Genomic DNA, 20,789 nt, shown 5'->3' on the forward strand with positions numbered 1-20,789 from the left:
TCATGTAACTTGAGTGGCAAATATTCAATTCCCATCATAGCCTCTTTCTCTACAGTTAATTTTGCTCTTATTATCTGTTCCATTACGATCACCCAAAACTTGTCTTTTCTTTCCCTTTCTTTCCTTTCAATCATCATAAGATGAAAAAAAAAAAAAATGTCATTAAGCCCAAAAAAGAAGAGCAAAGAGATATTCAGGTGAAAGAAGAGTCATGTTTGAGGATCCTTTGACCCCCAATCCATGATGTCATCTCCTGAGCTAACTGTGGTCCTCAGCTAAGCTTCTGCTATTCAAGTAAGCACTACCCCTTTTACAAAATGCCTTGGTATGGATCCCCAGCAAATGATCAGCCGTCAGAAATAGAACCCAGATCTCCTGACGTCAGATTCAGTGTTCTTTCCATTTCACAACGATGCCTAAAAATACAAACAAATAAAAAACTCTCCAAAGCAAATAAAACCTTATCCATTTTCATGTAAGTATGCCATAGAATCCTGAAATTTGGTAAGGATAATTTTTGAGAATTCTGACTATTTAAGCATGATATCTGAATTCGTAATAGTTTAATCCATTTTAATATATTCCACTAAATAAAATTTTCTTAATCTTTATATTGATCCTAACAACCTGATAATATCCTACAATAATAGTTTCAAACTCTAAGGGCGCTTAAAAAGTTTTTGCCTATCATTTTTAAATAATAAAAACATCTTCAGTTGAAATGAGATATTTTGTGTGATTTTATTTATACATTTGAATGATTTCACTATATTCCATCAGTACCACCCCTATAAATCTGTCTTCTTGACTTCAGATATAAGTTTAAAGGTAAATTTTCTGTGGCAGACTTCTCTGACTCTTCAGAGAAAATTACCTCTACACACTGTGTTTATCCTTTTATGGCACCTGAACTTTTCCTTCATATGCCCAGTTATGATACTAAATATATAGTAATTTGAGTAATTAATATCTACTGTCACTCTTGCCTTCTAGACTATAAACACCATGAGGCTTGTTAGTTAATATATCCTTAGCACTTAGCAAGTGATAAGCACATTACTATGTATTCATTAAATATTTAATAAGCAAATGTGTTTTTCAGTGTTAACTACATATATTTCTTCATATCTGGTTTAAGAATAATAATAATGATCTTTTCATTGTATACCTACCATGTTCAGTGCACAAGTGTTTTGCATACATATTCTCGTAAGAACCCTATGAAGTAGCCACAATTTTTATTCATAGATAAGAATACTGAAGTTTAGAAAGATTAAGTAATTTGTCCAAGGTTACCGGGCTAGTGGTTAGAGTTTACCTAATATAGAAATTTTCAAGATGCAAGGAAAATATTATACCATTTATATTTTCACAGAGTAATCTTTTGTCTTTTTATACTAAGGAAGGGGGAACCATCACTTTTCTTAATAATTGTTCAGTATCAGATTCTTCCAAGCTGATTCTAACTGTAGTATGTTGGATTTTATGTCTATGGGTTAAAGCAAAGCAATTTCTATCTATCAGTTACCTACCATTTAAAATAAAATGGTATCTAACTTTATACTGGATTTAAGAAGATAGATGATATTTCTGCTGTTCTTCCTAAGAATACAAAGAAAACCAGGAAAGGAAGTAGTACATGGAACGAAGTGTTAGGGAGAGTCCAGAAGTCACTCAGGACTGAAGGAAAGCATTACATATTTTATTTATTTGTTTTTTATTTGTGTGTGTGTGTGTGTGTGTGTGTGTGTGTGTGTGTGTGTATGTTACTGTGGATTCCACCCCCAGGGACTCATACATGCTAGCCAAGTGGTCTAACACTGAACTGCACCCCCAACACTTTTTAAATTTTATTTTGAGTTAGGGTCCCTAAGTTGCCCAGGCTGGTCTTCAACTTGTGATCCTCCTGCCTCAATCTCCATAGTAGTTGGATTACAGACATGCATTACCAGGATGGAACACTGTGTAATTTTAATAGTAATACACCAAAACACACAAATATCTGTAATTTCTGCTTATACTCTGGAATATCAATATTCTCTGTCGTGAAGCAGATTCACATACCTTTTGGGGGCAGGAGGGATTGAGGACTGGGGATTGAACCCAGGGCCTCATGCACGCTAAGCATATGCTATATGGCATAGCTAAACTCCCAGACCCAAATATCATTTTTAACATAGTTTACATCAAAATTTTACATTTTTCTTTTTACTTTGAAATTAGTTAAGAATCCAGTGGTCTTTCAAAAATATTTTATAAAGAGGCCCATATGTTATAACAATAAAATTTCTTTCCTGGTAATAATCCATTTTGTAGACAGACCTATCTCATATTCTTGGACCTTAATTCTCTCTCTTGTGACAAAGATTTGAAGTTTTCATGTCATTTGGCACTTTTGTTTCTGGAATCTGTTTTAAGAGGCTAAGACTAATAGGCCGTATATCATGTCACCAAGTCACTTAACTTGTGCTATATCTGCACGCTAATGGGTATCTCACTCCTGCTTATCATAGATTGCTAGAAAGCAAGTTTGGTTGATTAGATTCATGGAAATTCTTTAGGTAGTTGAGTCACTAAGCCTTTCTGAGTGAGATTCAAGATAAATCATTCTCTCACAAGAATGTATTCTCCACAAGGACAAGGACTTGTTCTTGTATTCCTAAATCTTAAGGGTATCTGCCACATTGCATTCAATAAATATAAATTGATTTAGTTTAAAAAATTTTTATTTTGAGTGATCATTTAAACTGATAAATTTTTTGCTTTATTCAGGAATACACCTATAAAACCACAATCAGGGTAACAGACATATCTGTCACTTCCAAAAGTTTCCTTGAGTACCTTTGGGTTTTCATTGTTATGATAAGAACACTTAACATCTGAGATTTACCCTCCTAAACTTTTAAATGCATACCACACTGTATAGTCGACTATAAGCACTATGTGGTATGCCGTGTAGTGTGTTCTGTATCTTTGCCACTTCTTTATCTTGAGTAACTAAAACTTTATACCAATTTTAAAAATGCCCATTTACTCCTCCCTTAATTGTTTAAGAGTCCAATCATGATTATTCAATACAATTATTATATTGTGAAACTATATTTACTCACATGGAGAAGCCATTTTCAAATTTTCCTATATATCCTTAGGTAAATGAGAAAAAAATAAAGAATTATAGATTTTCTTTTTTTCTTCAGACAGATTTCTCCTTTAGGGGCCTGTTCAAGAATTCCAAGTGACACCTGCTGCTTGAACTCTAGAAACTGTGAGATCCCTTGAGATTAGAACAATAGAACTTTACTGAAAAGGAGGTAAAGTGTTATCTACTGGAAGGTAGCTATTTATTTGGCCAAACGGGAGGCAGGGTGAGGATGGAATTATTACTATTATTCAAAATAACTTTGCCAAGAATCTTTCCACCATAACTTTATCACTTCACTATTTACACTATTTGCTTTGAAAGTTATACCTAAGTTCTTGATGAAAGTTATATGTAGATGTTCTTGGGTTAGGTCCCAAGAAACTCATTGTAAGTTGAAAATATCTTAAGTTGAAAATGCATTGAATGTACCTAACCTATTGAACATAATAGTTGAGCAGCACAGTAGGGTCCCAGGTGTTCAATTGGTGGTGGCATAGCTGACGGTGCTGTACTCACACCCGCTACCCAGCATCGTAGGAGCGTATCCTACAATGTTGCTAGCGAGCGAAAGGATCAACATTCAAAATTCAAAGTACGGCATCTATTGAATTGATACTGCTTTCATACCATCCTTAAGTGGAAAAATTACAAAGTGAACCATCGTAATCAGGTTTATATGTGATAGTAGATAGGGTTAAAAGTTTTTCTATACTTTATTATTTCATAGCCCTTTCTAGCAAGTATGAGACCATTTGATAGAGCATCCAAACTTAAATTGAAGCATCATTTCAAAAATAAGACAACTTAACACATAAAATGAAAGCGAATAGGATTCATGGAGTGCCTGTTGAATGCCTAACTCAGGGGGAAGCCCCTGGTTTTGTTACAGTTTCAGGGAGATCCCAGGACGTTTTCCTGTTTAAGAAGTCTACGTAGGCCACAATCAGGAGAGAGGACTGAGGCAGACATCCAAGCTGGCCTCACACCAAATAAGAGGTCTGAATAAGTACAACAGAACTTGCTAAGTCTTATTATTACATGAAATTTGACATGGATCAACTGTCAAGTCTCCAAATATAACAATAATATCCAGAAATGGTTTGGTATTTTCTTGTTGGCTTTTAAGCCTATTATGAGAAATCCCCATGGATTCTCACAGTGTCACCTTTGCTTCCCTCTAGTACCATTGCCAATACCAATTTAGACAGATTTCATAATATTTTAAACTCAAGTCAGAAGTTTGCAACTCACATTTGGTCTGTTCATTTTTGTTGTCCTAGCCCCTTCATATGCATGAATTTCAAAATATTATGTATTGTAGGTCAAGATGTAATTAGTAGATTCAATAGTCAGCATATTTGAGAGTTTTTTCCCCCTTGTTCAGTGAGGACCTCCTGACTGTGTAAAACTTACAAGTAACATCAAAATCAAGACATTTATTATTAATGCAGTCTTACAGATATTTTAGACTGAATTCCTAAATTCTTTTAAAATTGTCCATATATCCTTGGAAACCACAAACACAGAAAAAAAAAATATTCCCTTAACTGGCTGTCTTACTTGATTACTAAGTATCACCTTATCAAATAAAGAATGGGAGCTGAGTACTGGATTAAATCATTACATACGCTGGGAGAGGGCCAGGATACCTTGGGGGTGTTTTAAAACTCATATCTCTTTGGCTTAAATTGAGGAAAGTAAAAAGTGATTCAAGTTTACCTTTCTTAGTTCCATGGTGTGTTCTTGTAGAGGTAAGTAGATTGAAACCATCTTTTAGCACTGCTGTCTGAAGTTAAGAAAAGGTCATCATCTGCATCATGAAGAACACAAATAAACTCTGAGAGAACACATTTCAGCCCTGCAATTTTAAAAAGGCCTTTGAAGATGTCCACAGTTTTGTCAGTGTGCCAGAACCAGCTGGATTGGAGTGGTCCAGCTTAATATAGAACACTGCAGCCCTGAAGACTTGTGAAAGCCAGGATATTGTCTGCAGCAAACTAATGTGTGGTTAACACAGATGGACCTAACCTTCCTTCGGGAGATGATCAGTAATGATATTGTTCATCCAGAAAGAATAGATGAGATAAATATTCTCTGAAGTATATAAATATTAACATTGTTTCTTTAGCTTTTTTATTACCTAATATGAGACAAAGTTTTCAACACATAATTAATCACTCATTCTAGTGTGTTAGATTGTTGGCAATATTTTTAAAACCAGTACTGGAGTTCATTCAGTTCTTTTTGGTTAGCACTCTCTTTGCTCCTCTTAGAAAGCAAAACAATGAACATCTTCAGTTTATTGGAGTTTAGTAAACAGAATAGGCCTGGGAGGAGCACAGGGAACTAAACACAGGAAGCACTTCATTAAACTAGATAGTGAAAGATGCTGAAGGTTCATTCATTCATTCAAAAAATATTTATTGAGAACCTGCTGTATGACAGGCATTGCTTTAGGGATGCAACCATGGTGACAAATGAAGTCCATGCCCTAAGGGAACTAATGTTTTGGTGTGACTCACAGGCAATAAAACATGAGCATACATTATTTTCAAGTGGTGATAAATGCTATAAAGACTGATAGTGAGGGTAAGGGAATAGAGAATAATGGTGTAACAGGATGGGTGATATTACAAGACACAAGACTTCTGAGAAGGTGATATTTAAGCTGACTACTGAGAATGAGCCACACAAATATCTGAAGAAAAGCATTCCAGATAGAATAAAAAGCAGTACTAATATTTTAGTCATAGACATCTATTAATGAACCCTCTTGGAAACATGTTTGGTGTATTCTGTTACTTTGTCTCATAAATTGAGTATTAAGGGAATGCATTATTTTTGTTGTAACCCTGCCAATATGTTTATCTAGAGGCCTGATTCTGTCCTCAGCGAAATTTTTGTTCCTAGGAAAGGATTACAGTTTTTTCTAATAGATTGAGTTGGTGTAGTGTATTCTTGGTTATCAAGAATGCTGGTGTCACTGAGCATGGTGGCGCATGCCTGTAATCCAGGTGGCACAGAAGTTTAAGGCAGGAGGATCACAGGTTCAAAGCCAGCCTCAGGGCTGGGGAGATAGCACAGCTGGTAGAGTGCTTGCCTTGCAATCACAAGGCCCTGAGTTCGATCCCCAGTACCACGCAAAAAAAAAAAAAAAAAAAAAAAAAGCCAGCCTCAGCAATTTAGCAAGGCTGTAAGCAACCTAGTGAAACCCTGTCTCAAAGTTAAAAAAAAAAAAAAAAAAAAAAAAAGGATTTGGGATGTTGCTCAGTGGTTAACCGCCCTTGAGTTCAATCTCTGGTACCAAAAAAAAAAAAAAAAAAAAAAAAAAAAACTTGTGTACCTTTGGGATCTTTAATTGGTGAATATTCATGATGTGTGCAAAAGCATGATGTTCACTATGATATCAGCTGCACAAAATGGGATGTTGTGTATGCATACACTCGACCTGGAGGGACACATCCAACTAAGCTGCTTGTGACTAGATGATTTGTTACTTGCTTGTGTTTTGTTTCCTGTAATACACATATTAACTTTAACAACAACAATAACAAAAAAAAAACCTATTTTAAAAACCTGAAAAAAAGCAGTACATAAGCCAAACAAAAAATTTTATGAAAGAAGTAAATACATTGCACTTATTTTTATATAGCAAGGAGACACAAGATGTAAAACAAACTAGTGGGAGAATTTGGATGTGAGGCCAGAAAAGTTGACAAAACAAGTTGATGTCAGGGACCATGAAAAAGTCTTTGATTTTCACTGCAGTACAAAAAAAAAAAATCACTGGACGGTTTTTAGCAGGGGCAGGACCTCACTTCACATATACAGACTTTAAAAGGTGGAAGTGAATGAGGTAGACCAATTAAAAGAGACATGTTCCTGATATAATAATAGTAAATAAAGTAAAAAGTAAAGCAATGACAGGCATTTTGGGAGTTGATCTGAAAGTATTTTCTAATGACTCAAATATAGAGTATAATTTTGTTTATACTTTTCTTAAAAGAGAGATCAGGAATGCTATCGACATTTTTGCCATAAGCATATGAATTAATGGGGTGCCATTTACTAAGATGCATAAAGCAGTCAAAACAAAAGCAAGAGTAAAAGTTTTTAAGGGAAAATTAGTGATACTTAAAGTTATAAATATGTATAAGAACTTGATATAAGAAACCTCAACAATCTTACCTGATACAATATAAAGACCACACACATACAAAATTTGGAGATTTTAATATTACTCATGATTCTGGTGGGGAGTAGGCATGGGCATCAGGAAGAGATGCTTCAGTTCTCTTTAATACATTTCTGAACTCATTCAGGATTTCTTTTTTCTTTTCTTTCTTTATTTTTCCAGAACTGGGGATCTAACCAGGGCCTTATGCATGCTGAGCAAGCACTCTACCACTGAGCTACAGCCCCAGTCCAGGTTTTTTATTTTTTTTTTTTCTTTTAATATTGTTCATGGATTATTCTTATTTAAAATTTTAAAACATAGCAATAACAAGGTAATAAGAATTAAATAATTAAGCAAGTGATGGTAAATAAGCCCATAAAATGAAAAGTTAACTGCATTTACCTGTTGAAAGGGATTTTAAAACTAGCCAACCTCCAAACCCTTTAAGGAACCTTACAAACAGAAGGTTCATCTTCAGCTCCTTCTAACTTTATGTTTGGCAGTGATTCTGACTTTCCCTCAGTTTAAAGTTTGCTCTTTCCCCAGCTACACCTTACACGGCACCACTTGTAGCATGATATGCTCTGCCTCAGGCTCTAAAATGGTTTACACACATCTATCTCAAAAGCATTTGTCATCTGTCCCTAATCCAGTGCCTGCTTAAGACCGAAACCATTTGGCCTCAATTAGCTAAATGAAGCCTGTTTGTTTGCGCTGTGGAGCCTGGTAGCAAATACGAGGGTATTTGCTTGCCATATATTGCCTGGTGCCTTCAACATGAAATCAGTTAGCCACAAGCTGTAATGAAGTCACTCTTTCTGTTTAGATAAGAGAGTAGCCAAAGCTCTCAGGGTCATTTTAACAAATTCCTATACAGAGGGATTAGGGTCCCTATTAATACACAGTCCTGGAATTCCTGGAACACAGAGCTAGTCTATGGATTATTTTTTTTTTTTGTTTTGTTTTGTTTTGTGTATGTGTAGGTGTTTGTGTGTGTGTGTGTGTGTTTTATTAGTGCACCTAATTATACAGAACAATGGGTTTCATTGTAGCACATCTACTAATCTTTTCCCCTCACATTCTTCCAATGAGTTATTCTCCCCACACTGGGGTCTTATTTCAAGGGTGTTTACTAGCTCACTTATAATGTCAACTTGCTATTTTTAAAGATGTGATTATCAAATCATTAATTCATTTTAATGTCAACCTTATTGAGGGGTAATTTTAGATATACAATTAAATGTCTTGACAAATGTATACAGCTGTGTAACCAACATCACAGTGAAGACATAGAGCAATTCCATTATCCCTAAACTTCCTTCTGCCAACTACTGATCTTTCTGTTGGTATAGTTTTCCCTTTTCTAAAAATACATATAAATGGAATCCTAGAGTATATAGTGTTTCACACAGTATGGCCAGCTCTATCCCTTAGCATTATATTTTTGAAATTCATTCATATTTTTGCATATAAAAATGGTTTGTTTCTTTTTATAGCTCGAGGTATTTCATTTTATATATGCGTACATGTATATATACACCAATAACAAATTATGACCTATAGATATATATCTATTCACATTTGAGTTGTTTAGAGATTATGTAAACTGGCTTACAGTTTTTTTGATTGTCCCATGTTTCATTTCATTTAATACCAAGAATTAAGACTACTGGGTTGGGTTTACATCTACCATCTTATTTGCCTTCTATTTGTCCCATTTGTGTCCTACTCTTTTTTTCCATGCTCTTTCCCTTTATTCTTCTGAATTCATTACTTTTAGTATTCTATTTTATCTCTCCTATTGGCTTATTAGCTTTAGTTCTTTATTTGTCACTGTTTCTGAAAGGACCTTCAATATACATTTTAAAAATGTATCAGTGTTAATTGAAGTAACATAATAGTACTTCATATATAATATAAGAAACTAACAACTATTCTTCCATTCTCACTCTTCCTTGGGGCTATTTTTGTCCTATGAATTACTTCTACATATATTATAAACCCTCTAATACATCATCATTATTTATCTCTAAATAGTCAACTGTCTTTGTGTGCGTGGTGCTGGGAATTGAATGGGCCTTCAAAAAATGCTAGGTGAGTGCTCTACCACTGAGCTAAATCCCAGCCCTCCATTATCTTTCAATGAATTTTAAAATGGTAGGAAAAAAAACATCTTTTATAATTTCCCATTTTTGAACATTTCTGTAGAGAGGGCTATTCTTTATCATTTTCCCTTTACCCAATGACCTTTACTATTTTTTGTAGGGTAGATATACTGAGGATGATTTTCTTGACTTTTATTTCAGAAAATGTCTTTATCTCACTGTAGTTTTTTAAAGAAAATTTCAGCAAGTGTCAATGCTGGGTTGTCATGTTTTATTTTTCCCCTTCAGTACTTTGAAGACTGTTCTACATCCTCTGGCTTGCATTCTTGCTGATAAGAAGTCTGTGGTTATCTTTACCTTTGTATCCCTGTATTTATCCCCTTCTCAGGCTGCCTTTAAGATTTTTGTCTTTATCACAAGTTTTTAGGAATGCATTTATGATGTACTTTGGATGGGATTATATTTATTTTGCCTGGAGTTTGTTGATGTCCTGTGATCCATGAGTTTATATTTTGTTAAAATTTGGAATTTGTAGCTGAACAGGTGGTGCACACCTGTAATCCCAGTGGCTTAGGAAGCTGAGGCAGGAGGGATGGATGCAAGTTCAAAGCCAGCCTCAGCAAATTGCCGAGACCCTAATCAACTTAGTGAGACCCTGTCTCAAAATAAACAATAAAAGGGGTCGGGGATGTTGCTCAGTGGTTAAGTGCCTCTGGGTTCAAATAGCTGGTACAAAAAAAATAAAATAAAAATTCTACAAATAGTTTTTTTGTGCTTCTCCCATTCTGGGACTCTACTTGTATTTATGTCAGAACCATGATACCATCTTTCATGCGATGCTTTGTTCATTTTTTAAAATATTTTTTTCTGTTTTTCATCTTGGGTAATTTCTATAGCCGTGCCTTCAAGTTATCTTTTCTGCAGCATCTAATATGCTGTTATTCATATCCAATGTATCTTTTATTTCAGATATTGTATTTCTTATCTCTTGAAATCCCATCTGAATGTTTTTTTCTTTCCATTTCTCTTTGCATCATAATCATGTTTTCATTTACCTTCCTGAGTATGTATTTAGAACATATTTATAGTGGATCTTATAATGTTCTCTCCTAATTCCATCATCTTTATCATTTATAGTCCTGCTTCTATTGATTAAATGTTCTCCTGGTTATGGGTCATATTTTCCTGTTTCTTTGCATACTACAGTAGTTTTTTGTTTGATTGCCAAACGTTCTGAATTTTATTCAAGTGGGTGCTATATTTGTTATATTCCTTTAAATAGTACAGATTTTTTTTTGAAACAGTTAACTTACTTGGAATTAGTTTGATCCTTTCAGACTTGCTTTTAACTTTGTTAGGATTTGATCAGAGAAGCCTTAAGTCTAGGTCTAACTTATCTCCACTATTAGGGGATATCTTTCTAAGGATTATGCCAAATGCCTATATAATAAAATGTTTTTCTACTTTAGCTGGTGGGAACATAATTTATTCTTAACTTTGTGTAAACCCCAGGAATTGTTTAGCTTACTGTTTTCTGATGGTTCTTTCCTAAGCTATGATTCAGTAGTCTCCTCTCATACATACGTACATCAGTACTCAGCCAAAAAGTTCAGAATGCCTGGTAGATTTCTAGAGTACTCTGTCCCTCTGTGTTGTTGACTCCTATTTTACAAAGTTAACTACCTTGGCCTCCCACAACTCTGATCTCTGTCTATTCAACACATTAAGATCTTTGGGTTTTGGTTTCATCTTCCTATGTTATAGTTTGGGAAATGCCTTCAGGTATTAAGTTGTGATCATTATAGATCTCATCTTGTTTTTCTTCTATCAGGGATGTGTTAGTCAGCTTTCCATTTCTGTAACAACATACCTGAGACAACTTAAAAAGAAGAAAGGTGTATTTTGGCTCACAGTTTCAAAGGTTTCAGTCCAAGGTCAGAAGGTCCAGTTGCTTTTGGGCCAATGGTGGGGCAATACCTGATGGTGGGAGTACTTTGGTGGAACCAGCAGCTTACCTCATGGTAGTCAGGAAGCAGAGAGGTGGTGGTGGGGAAAAACTGGCATCCCATAATCCCCTTGAGGGTATGCCCCACTGGGACCTAAGATTTCCCAGTAGGACCTACTTCTTAAAGATTTCACTGTCTTCCAAAAATAACTCCAAAGCAAAGAACAAGCCTTGAGTATGTAAGTCTTCTAGGTGCATTTCGGATCCAAACTATAGCATGGGAAAAGAGTGCTACATTGCCAGTTGTCCAATGTCTGCCAAGGCATCACTTCATACACAGTGCCCAGTTTCTAGTTATTTAACATGGAACACAAATTTCGTCCCTCTTACTCTATCATAGCAGAAGCAATGGCCCATGAATCTTTCCATTGATATAAAATAATAATTTGATATATTTTCATTTGGTGTATTTATGAGTCAAGTGAAAAAGAAAAAAAAACCCACAATAATCAAAATACAAAACAAGTCTTCATACTATTCAGAAACCTCTGAAAAACTCAAAAACAAACATGCACACATACACATGGTCCTTGTACATTTTGTTATTTTGAAACAACTTTTGTGGGGTTCCCTCAGTAGCTTTAATACAGAAAGTAAAGACTGAAAAGGAGAATGTTAGAAAAAAAATAAGATAAGGAAATTAAAGATAAAAGTTGCTTAACCATGTAAGCTGTCAACAATTTTTCTTTTTTCTTTTTCTTTTTTTTTTTAAGAAGGATCTACTTTATCACATGATGCAAATATCCTTGAGTTAGGAAACAGTTCCAATTTGTATTCAAAAAATTATTCATCAAAATTACAAAAGCAGTTTACAGAGCCACAGATGCGCAACAAAACAGGAGGGCAATGGAACATTCCAGAGACCTTGAAAAGTTCCAGTGAAGCACACACTAGACATTTCCAGTTGAACGGTGGTTGCATGAGGGTTACCCTCACTTCTGCATCTTCTCAATGAGCTCTTCCTTGTATTTGCCTTTCTGTTTTCCAACTTGCCTGGACTTGGCTTTGCGTTCAAGAATTTTAGCCAGGCGATAACTACCTTGCTTGGGTGGATGCCTACGTGGACAGTTGTGCCGTTGGCCTTCTCACGCTGCACCCTCTCGATGTAGATGACGTATTTCTTCCTGTGCACTTGGATTACTTGCCGATTTGCTGACCTTTGTAAGGTCCTCAAACCACCTGGACCTCATTGTCCTTGCAGATGGGCATGGAGCAGACATTGTACTTCTGCTGCAGTTCCTTGGAAAGCGGGGAACACATGATCTTCCTGCAAATCTGCAAGGGCGCATTGAAGTGGAGTTTGCGGTTCTTGCTTCAGTCCGAGGTCACGAAGGTGTTGAACTTCATGGTGGCCGTCTAGCGGCACGGCGAGCCAACAGTTTTTCTTTATCATGGATAAATTGCGGTTGATAATTCTTATTTCCTGAATATCAGTCAGAGCACCAAACTTCATCCCCTTTTTAGGTCATGTAGTATCTTAGTCCATTCCTGCTGCTGTAACAAAATTCCTTAGACTAGATAATTTCTAAACAACAAAAAATCTGTTTCTTACAATGCTGTAGGCGGGGAAAAGTCTAAGAGAAGGAGCCAGAGGATCTGTATCTGGTGAGGTCTTGGGTCTTCTTGCATGGAAGAAGAGGCAAAAGAGATAAATATCCCCTCACCCTCACATCTGTTTTAATAAGGTCATTAACTCCATTCATGAGAGTTCTGCCCTCAAAATCTAATCACTTCCCAAGGGCCCTATCTTTTAATACTATCATACTGGCAATTAAATTTCAACATACGAATTTCAATGAGACATTCAGACCATGGTACATGGCTAGACAATTTTCCAGACTCCATTGGAGTTAGGTAAATGATGTGACTCAATTTTCATGTCAAAAATAAACATAAAAAATAAGTATCACCACTAGGCCTAGTGCATAAAAACCTCCTGTTCACAAATCACTATGCTTTTCCATTTATTTGCACATCCATAAAAGGCAGATGTTAAAGATGGCAAAGCCATGAGATAGAAAGAACTGAATTACCACTTGCATTGAGGCTTCCCAGTTAACAGAAATTGCTGCTCAAGAAAAGAAAAACAAACCACTATTAAAATGTCTGATTTGTCAGTGGGATTTGTCTGGTACTTGAGTTAATACTGTCTCAATACTCAGTTTTTCCCACCTGCAATTCCTAGTTCTTTCCCAGACATGCGTGCAAATGAGATATATTTCAAAATTGAAAGGGTTTGTATCTGTTATTTACATTTCATTATGCAACTGATATTGAGGACATTTACTGTAATACAGCAGTGCTAGGCAGTGTTACAGACATGGGCTTGAGAGTCCATCAGACCATGGTGTGAGTCCCTGATCAACCACATACTAACTGCACCAAGATAGTTTTACTGTCTTTATAATCAGAATACTAATTCTTACCTTCAAGGCTTATATAAGACACCATATGGAGTACTTTGCTTGGTGCCTGACACGGTAAGAATGAAGAGCAGCAAATAATATTTCATCTCCTGTATGTTTTGTCGATGTAATCTACTTGACAGTTTAAGAAGTGTTCTATTGCACCTCAGATGTTCCATCCCTCAAGAATAATTGTAGTTTTAAGTTTTTTATTAATCCTTTCTTCCTAAAGCTATTATGAGAATATTTACTACCCAGATTACAGTGGCTAATTTCACTTGAATCACTAACAATAAGGAAATAAAATCCTTCTTTCCCTAAAGAGGAAAGTTCAGATGTGTCTGTAGTCTTATGGTTTGCAATCTGACTTGTGGTTCAATGCAGAGGATTACTAAGGTTCCCAGAGGCCCACCTAATCTTGTCAAAGAATAGACAACCAGAGTGAGGAAAATTTTCTGTCCCTTTTCCTTTAAACTATCATGCTGCTGATGGTTATTATCTTACAAATTGTCTGTCAAAATGGCTAGGTTTTAAGATTAAAGGCATGTGGACTGTTTGAAAACCCCAGGTTATAGTCAAGCTATGCTAATATTTTTTCAAACTACTTCTCCAATTGAGCTGTAAACATGGCTGGGTTGAGGCCTCTAGTTCTACATTTTTTTAAAGAATGTAGAGATATCAAGCACAAAATTCTGTTCCTAACAAACACAAAGCGCTGGTTTCCCTTTAATACCTGATTTCTTACTCTGTGACCTGAAAAGGGATCTAATTCTAGGTTAATAAAGCAGGGTAATTATTTAAATTACTTCCCTATTTGGCTACATACATACTTACATACATGCATATATACATATATGCTTTCAAATGTTGCCATAAAGTCTCCCTCCAGTTATTACTTAGGACTTGCAAATGAAAAACAACTTAGTTACACAAATTGAAGTAAACAAATTGCACCATAAAGAAAATGCTCATTTGAAAAAAATACGCTCTGAAGAGGAGGGTAAGTTTTGGATGTGACTTTTTTTTTTTTTTTTTTTTTTAAGGGGATGGGGGGCAGGGGGAGAAGTAAGGGAGAAAGAATATGAGTGAATAATAAAGAAATCACATCTTTGAAAATCTGTGACAAAGGAAATAAGAGCATGCTAAAGAGTATATTCTTGATATTGAAAACAAATTCTGAATAACTCCCATATAGACTGAAATACTAAAGTAATTGACTAATGACAACAGAAAATCATGAAATTTGGATTCGCTTGTGGGACACAATAATTAGCAAGGCTGGATAAGAGTCCACTATAATTTATTGAGATACGCCAAATAATCGAGGAAATAATACAAATAGCCAGTAAACAGAATATTTTAAATTGTAACAGTTACACTTTAGAAGACTAGATATATTTAATTACTATTTAATCATATGTGTTTATAATTTTATTAGAAAGTTCAGATAATGAATACAAGATTTAACTCACAAATCCATGGTGGATCCAACCAACTTTAGAGAAAGTTATTATTTCATAGCATATAAAAAGGACTTTTTTGTTTTATCTTTTCAGACATTACCAAGCCAAAACAATTCTATTGACTAACTTCAACTGTTTTAACCTCTTTAACTTTAAAGCAATCTTTTTGCTTTGAACTTTTTTGTTTTAGAGAGGAGGAAATCTAAATGTTTAAAAATTGAAGACTATTATTTAATTTTAGAAAAGACAAAGCTGAAAGTAATCAGAGGTAATGAGGCTCCAGTTTATAAGAATTACTGTATTAGAGGAATAAAAACTTCAGGAAACCATAAACATTATTTTATATTCCTGAGAAGTACTATTTTGTAATTGACATTTATTTAGTATTCATGCACCAAATGCCAATTTTTAAGAGGCCATAAAGTAAAGGAAATAACTAGACTTTTATCTAATTTAGACTTCACAACATTAATCATGAAAGAACAAGTTCCATGTCAAAACTTGCCTATCAATAGGAGGAAATAATTATCTTCACATAACTTTTTAAGGAACTAAATCACAAGTTGCTGAAATTGGAGATGCTATTTCAATGTGAGATTATATATTTGATCAATTAACTACATGAATGAATACCTCCCAAGTGTAAGATTACCAAGTTGAAAATCAAGTACAAAAACTCATGTGGCAATCAAACCCACAAGTAAAAACTGCAAGGTATGTGGGAATAGTTGAGACTTGCTTAAGGAGCAAAAACAATGCAATGTCTCCATTTGAGACTAAAAACAAAATCAAGTTACAGACAAAAAGATTAAGCATTACAGAGGAAGAATATAGACAACAGTGAAAATAAGAACTTCGTCATTTAAGATGGACTACTATTAAACTGATAGCTAAAAATCCTAAATTATTTCCACATTTTAGTAGACTTATACAGGGTACAGCAGATCAGTATTAAAATTGTGTTTCTAGAATGTTTATCGCATGAAAAAACTGAGATATGAACACTAATTGCTGAGTTACTAAGTATTTAAGTTGATCACTAGAAAAGTAAAATTCATTATTTTTTACATGAACATCTAAGAACTTTGCCTCAGAAAAGTAAGTTATAGCAGAAGGTAATGGAAATAATGCCTGTACATTTTAAGGGGATAATGTAGCAGTCTCCTCAAGCTCCTCATGAGAAAACTGAAGGATGTCAAGAAAGAACTTCCATTCTCCATGGCATACATAGAGGAAGTATTAGGGTTCTCCAGAGAAACAGAACCACTGGAATATATATGTACACAGAAAGAGATTTCTTATAAGGAGTTGACTTATAAAATTATGGAGGCTGGCAAGTCTCAAGAGCTGCAGAGCAAGATGGAAAGCTGGAGACGCAAGGAGGTCTTCAGGTTGCCTCTGAAGCCTTGGGACCTGGAAAGCTGATGGTGTAATTCCAGTCCAGAAGCTGGCAGGCTGGTAATCCAGGCAGAGCTGATATTTCACTCTGAAGGAAAAGGAATTCTCTTACTAGGGGAAAGGTCAGCCTTTTCGGTCTAATCTGGCCTTCAACTGATTGGGTGGGGACCATCCACATTAAGGAGGGAAATCTGCTCTACTCAATTCAGTAATTTAAGTATTAATCTCATCCAAAACACCCTCACAGAAATTCCAAAAATAATGTTTGACCAAATCTATGGCCCAGTTAGGTTGATACACAAAACTAATTATTAAAAGTATGATACCTAGCATCAATGCCTTCGAATTATACTTTCTCCACTCAGGTGTCCTCTGTATTGAAACAGCAGCAGAGTAGGGACATTTCAACATGGGTTAAGGTGTTTAACTGCCTATATTGGAAAGCTGTTTCCATATCTTGTTCCCTGGAGGACCTTGGGCAGGTGATTACTATGTGCTTTCTGATTTCTTCTTTCTTTCCTTCGGTTTTTATGGTTTTATTTAAAAAATAAAACCTTCACAAGAGCTGCTGTTCATTTTCCTCACCATGAGGCCCTCCTTTGGGATTGGTAACATCAATGGTCAGCTAGGTTGCTCTTTCCACCATGGTTCTGTGATTCTTGAAGGAAACATTGTGAGCAATCTCAGTATAAGTACGATTCACAGCACATCCGCAGCACTTCCCGCTCCTTGCTATTGTGAACCAGGAACTTCCAGAAGCCACTGGGCTGCCATGTGCTTTGCTTTCTTGCTTCCATAACCAACGATGGCATCAAGATCTGCTCTCTGTCTTCCTCCACTTTGTTGTCAATACCTCTGGGTTTCCACCAGTTGTACTTACTTTTGGCATGGTGCTAGATAAACTTCTTAGTCTTCTTGTTGATGATCTTTGGCCTCGAAAGAGGTCTGAGGGTAGTCATGATGCCAAGAGGCAATGGGACCAGACAGAGAGCATAGAACTGCAGATGGCCAACAGACAAAACTCACTGAGTAAGAGGCGCCTCCACCAATTCTTGAGTAGTAAGTTATAAATAATAACAATTCCTACCTCATACATACTCCTGTTCATATTGTGAAGAAATGAGACACTACATGTAAAGCACTATAGTACATGGCATAGACTGCCCAATAATACATTATATTACACAAAGCGCATTGAAATAAAATTCTTTTTTTAAAAAAATCATCACTTCATGTATTCTTTTTTTAAAAAAATATTTTTATTAGTTATTGATGAACCTTTATTTATTTATTTGTATGTGGTGCTGAGAATAGAACCCAGTGCCTCACACATGCTAGGCAAGCACTCTACCACTGAGCCACAATCCCAGCATCTTCATGTATTCTTTAACACTTGACTTTTTAAGTTTCATAAGAAGCTCATAATTTTTCACTGTCTTCAACAGTTTTTCCTGCCAAATATTCAACAGCACATATAATAAAATTCTTCAAAACATTTGGAAAGTCACATTCATAATATAAATATAAAGACACATTCATAATATAAATATTTATAAATCTTATAAATAAGCATTTTTGTATGATTATTATGTCTCTTGTGAAAAGAGTACAGAGAAAAATAAGAAGAATAAAATGAGTATCTTACTTGCTCAAAGAATTTTCAGCCCAAACAAATGAATATATAGAATTTGAAATACAATTATTAGAGAATAGTTGTATTATAGTACAGTGTGAACAGAATCTCCATGTACTATATGGAAACCAGGCATCTTAGCCTTCCCTCCTCCTCTCCATCTAAGAAGAGCTATATATTTGCAAAACTGGATTTGGAGTTTTGCTCATGCAGAGTTGGGAGAATGGGTAAAGCAATCAAAAAGTTAATGAAACAAAACAAAATCAACCAACCAACCCAGTCAAAAAAAGAAAAGAAAGAAAGAAGGAAAAAGTGATAGATAACTTGGCAGGTTAACATAAAAAGCAAGGAAAGAAAGAAAGAAGTAGGGGAAAAACAAAATTCTTTGAGCTGAGGAGGGTTCAGAGCCAGTGAGTGGTGGTGAGATACCTCCATGGGAACTGTGAACGGAGGGGTGTTAACTGAAGAAGCTGGCCTGTTCCTTTACACTTATGCCATCTTTTCCTGCTTCATCCGCTTCATTTTGATTCTGTTGAAGCCTGGGCTCATGTTTTCATGTCCTGCTCTACTTTGCATTTGTCCTCCCCACCCCCCATTTCTTTGAGCTGACTTTCAGCTGAATCCCTCCTGGCTCTGCATAGCTGCTCATCTGTGTTACTAAGTGAACCTTCTCTGGTATGATACTGGAGATGATTTTCCTCAAGTGACCCCTCTTAGGCCAGTAGCCTGGGCTGGGAACTGAGCACCCAGGCCTTACCTTCCACCCCCTGGCCTGGGTATGCTGTGTGTCAGAGAATAAGAACAAAGCTGAGTTGATGTTAATTACTATAACAATTGTACAGTAATGATAACTTACATTTTTTTGCTAACTATCCCTTACAGTTATGGTTGTTTTCTTATATATTGCAATTTGACGAAGAACATTTAGGATGATTCCAGGGGAGAGAAGTTGTAGGACAAAAGATTTTAAAAGGCGAATGATAAATCACATGGATAAAAGGAACTGCTCTGCTGGGGTTGTGGCTCAGTGGAAGAGCACTTGTCTAGCATGTGTGACACACTGTGTTCGATTCTCAGCACTGCATACTAGATAAAAATAAAGGTTCATCAACAATGAAAAAAAAATTTTTTTTTAAAGGAACTGTTCTGAATGAGAGCTGGTGAGTGTCAAGAGAAATGCCTATAAAGAAGAGAACCAGAAAGACCCAGTAGCCACAAAGGTAAAAAAAAAAAAAAAGGCAAAATATAACTAGTTGATTAAAAGGACTAGTTGACAGTGACTGAAATTTTATAACAGGTAATGGCAGGACAATAGCATAACTGTCAAATGGGATGGCAGAGTGGTAAGTTTGGTGAAGACTAAAACTGATAAAGCAAAGTTTACACTTTCCATAGTCACTCTGACTCTATTCCAGTGATATCTTGCAGAATTAGGAATATGTCTGATAAAAAAAAAAAAAAAAAAAACAAACAAGACCAGCAGATTTATTTGAATATCTTTCTAGTGTTTTCTCAGTCGAGAGAAGATTAAATCAAATAATGCATCAATTGCATCAAATGCATCAAAGCAATGCATCTAAAGAGACATCCAAAATAATTCTGATTTATAGAGACCTACAGAAAGTCTTAAAAAAAAAAAAAAAAGATAGGCCAGATGGTGGTGCACCCCTGCACCCCTGTAATCCCAGTGACTCAGGAGATGGAGGCAGGAGGATTGCAAATTGGAGGCCAACTTCAGCAATTCAACAAGATCCTGTCTCAAAATAAAATTTTTTAAATGGCCAGGGATGTTTTTCAATGGGAGAGTACCCCTGGGTTCAATCCCCAGTGCCAAAAAATAAAAATAAAAAAATAATGATGGTTTCTAAAGTTCCCACAAAGGGAACAAAGCAAAACAAACTAACTAGATGGGTTTTTGTAGGTTGTATCATTTAAAGAGCCTTCTGGTCTTCTTAGTTGAGCACAGCTTGTTTGTATAAGGGAAATGACCATGGGTCATCACCTACTGTGTTACTGAATGTTTATTTTTTATTCAGGTTCCAGAAGCAAACTTCTGCTTAGGCCTAATGATGTCTTTTACAAAGTTCAGTAATCTAGGTCAAAGGGAGGATGGATTTCACAAGCTACAAAAAACCTAAAGTTCTGCCAAATCAGGACCAACTTTTCTGAAGCATTGATAATGATTCTGTGGCTGTGTATAAGGTAAAATCCTTAAGAATTTGAATCTTTCTCTTGGGCTTCAGTGGGCTCTGATAGTAGCACTTTTATAGTGGAGAATCATTTATATTTCACGATTTGTGAAATTCATAAAGAAACATCTATTTAAAAGATTTTCAAAATGACATTTATTGCATGCCCCTATGTGCAAGACTCTATGTTGGGTACGTTTGCTAAGGGCTAAAGATTTTTAAAATACCATTCTTTTGCAGTGTAAACAGGAAAGATTTTGAGTGGGTGGATT

At 35.5% G+C, this 20,789-nt stretch overlaps 1 protein-coding gene and 1 pseudogene across 2 annotated transcripts in view; both read right to left on the reverse strand.

The window, feature by feature from the left end:
* Positions 1-4,994, reverse strand: part of PDLIM5 (PDZ and LIM domain 5) — a 225,055-nt gene extending 220,061 nt beyond the window's left edge. Inside the window, exon 1 of the mRNA XM_079154759.1 lies at positions 4,862-4,994. The gene's annotated coding sequence lies outside the window, so the exon portion shown is untranslated. The remainder of the gene's footprint in view (positions 1-4,861) is intronic.
* Positions 4,995-12,361: 7,367 nt separating this feature from the next.
* LOC306669505 (ribosomal protein uL24-like) lies at positions 12,362-12,776 on the reverse strand (annotated as a pseudogene). The gene has a single exon. The product of its transcript is annotated as a ribosomal protein uL24-like (transcript).
* Positions 12,777-20,789: the final 8,013 nt, after the last annotated feature.

This window comes from Sciurus vulgaris (assembly GCF_902686455.1).
Source record: "Sciurus vulgaris genome assembly, chromosome: 9".
Classification (NCBI taxonomy): Eukaryota; Metazoa; Chordata; class Mammalia; order Rodentia; family Sciuridae; genus Sciurus; species Sciurus vulgaris.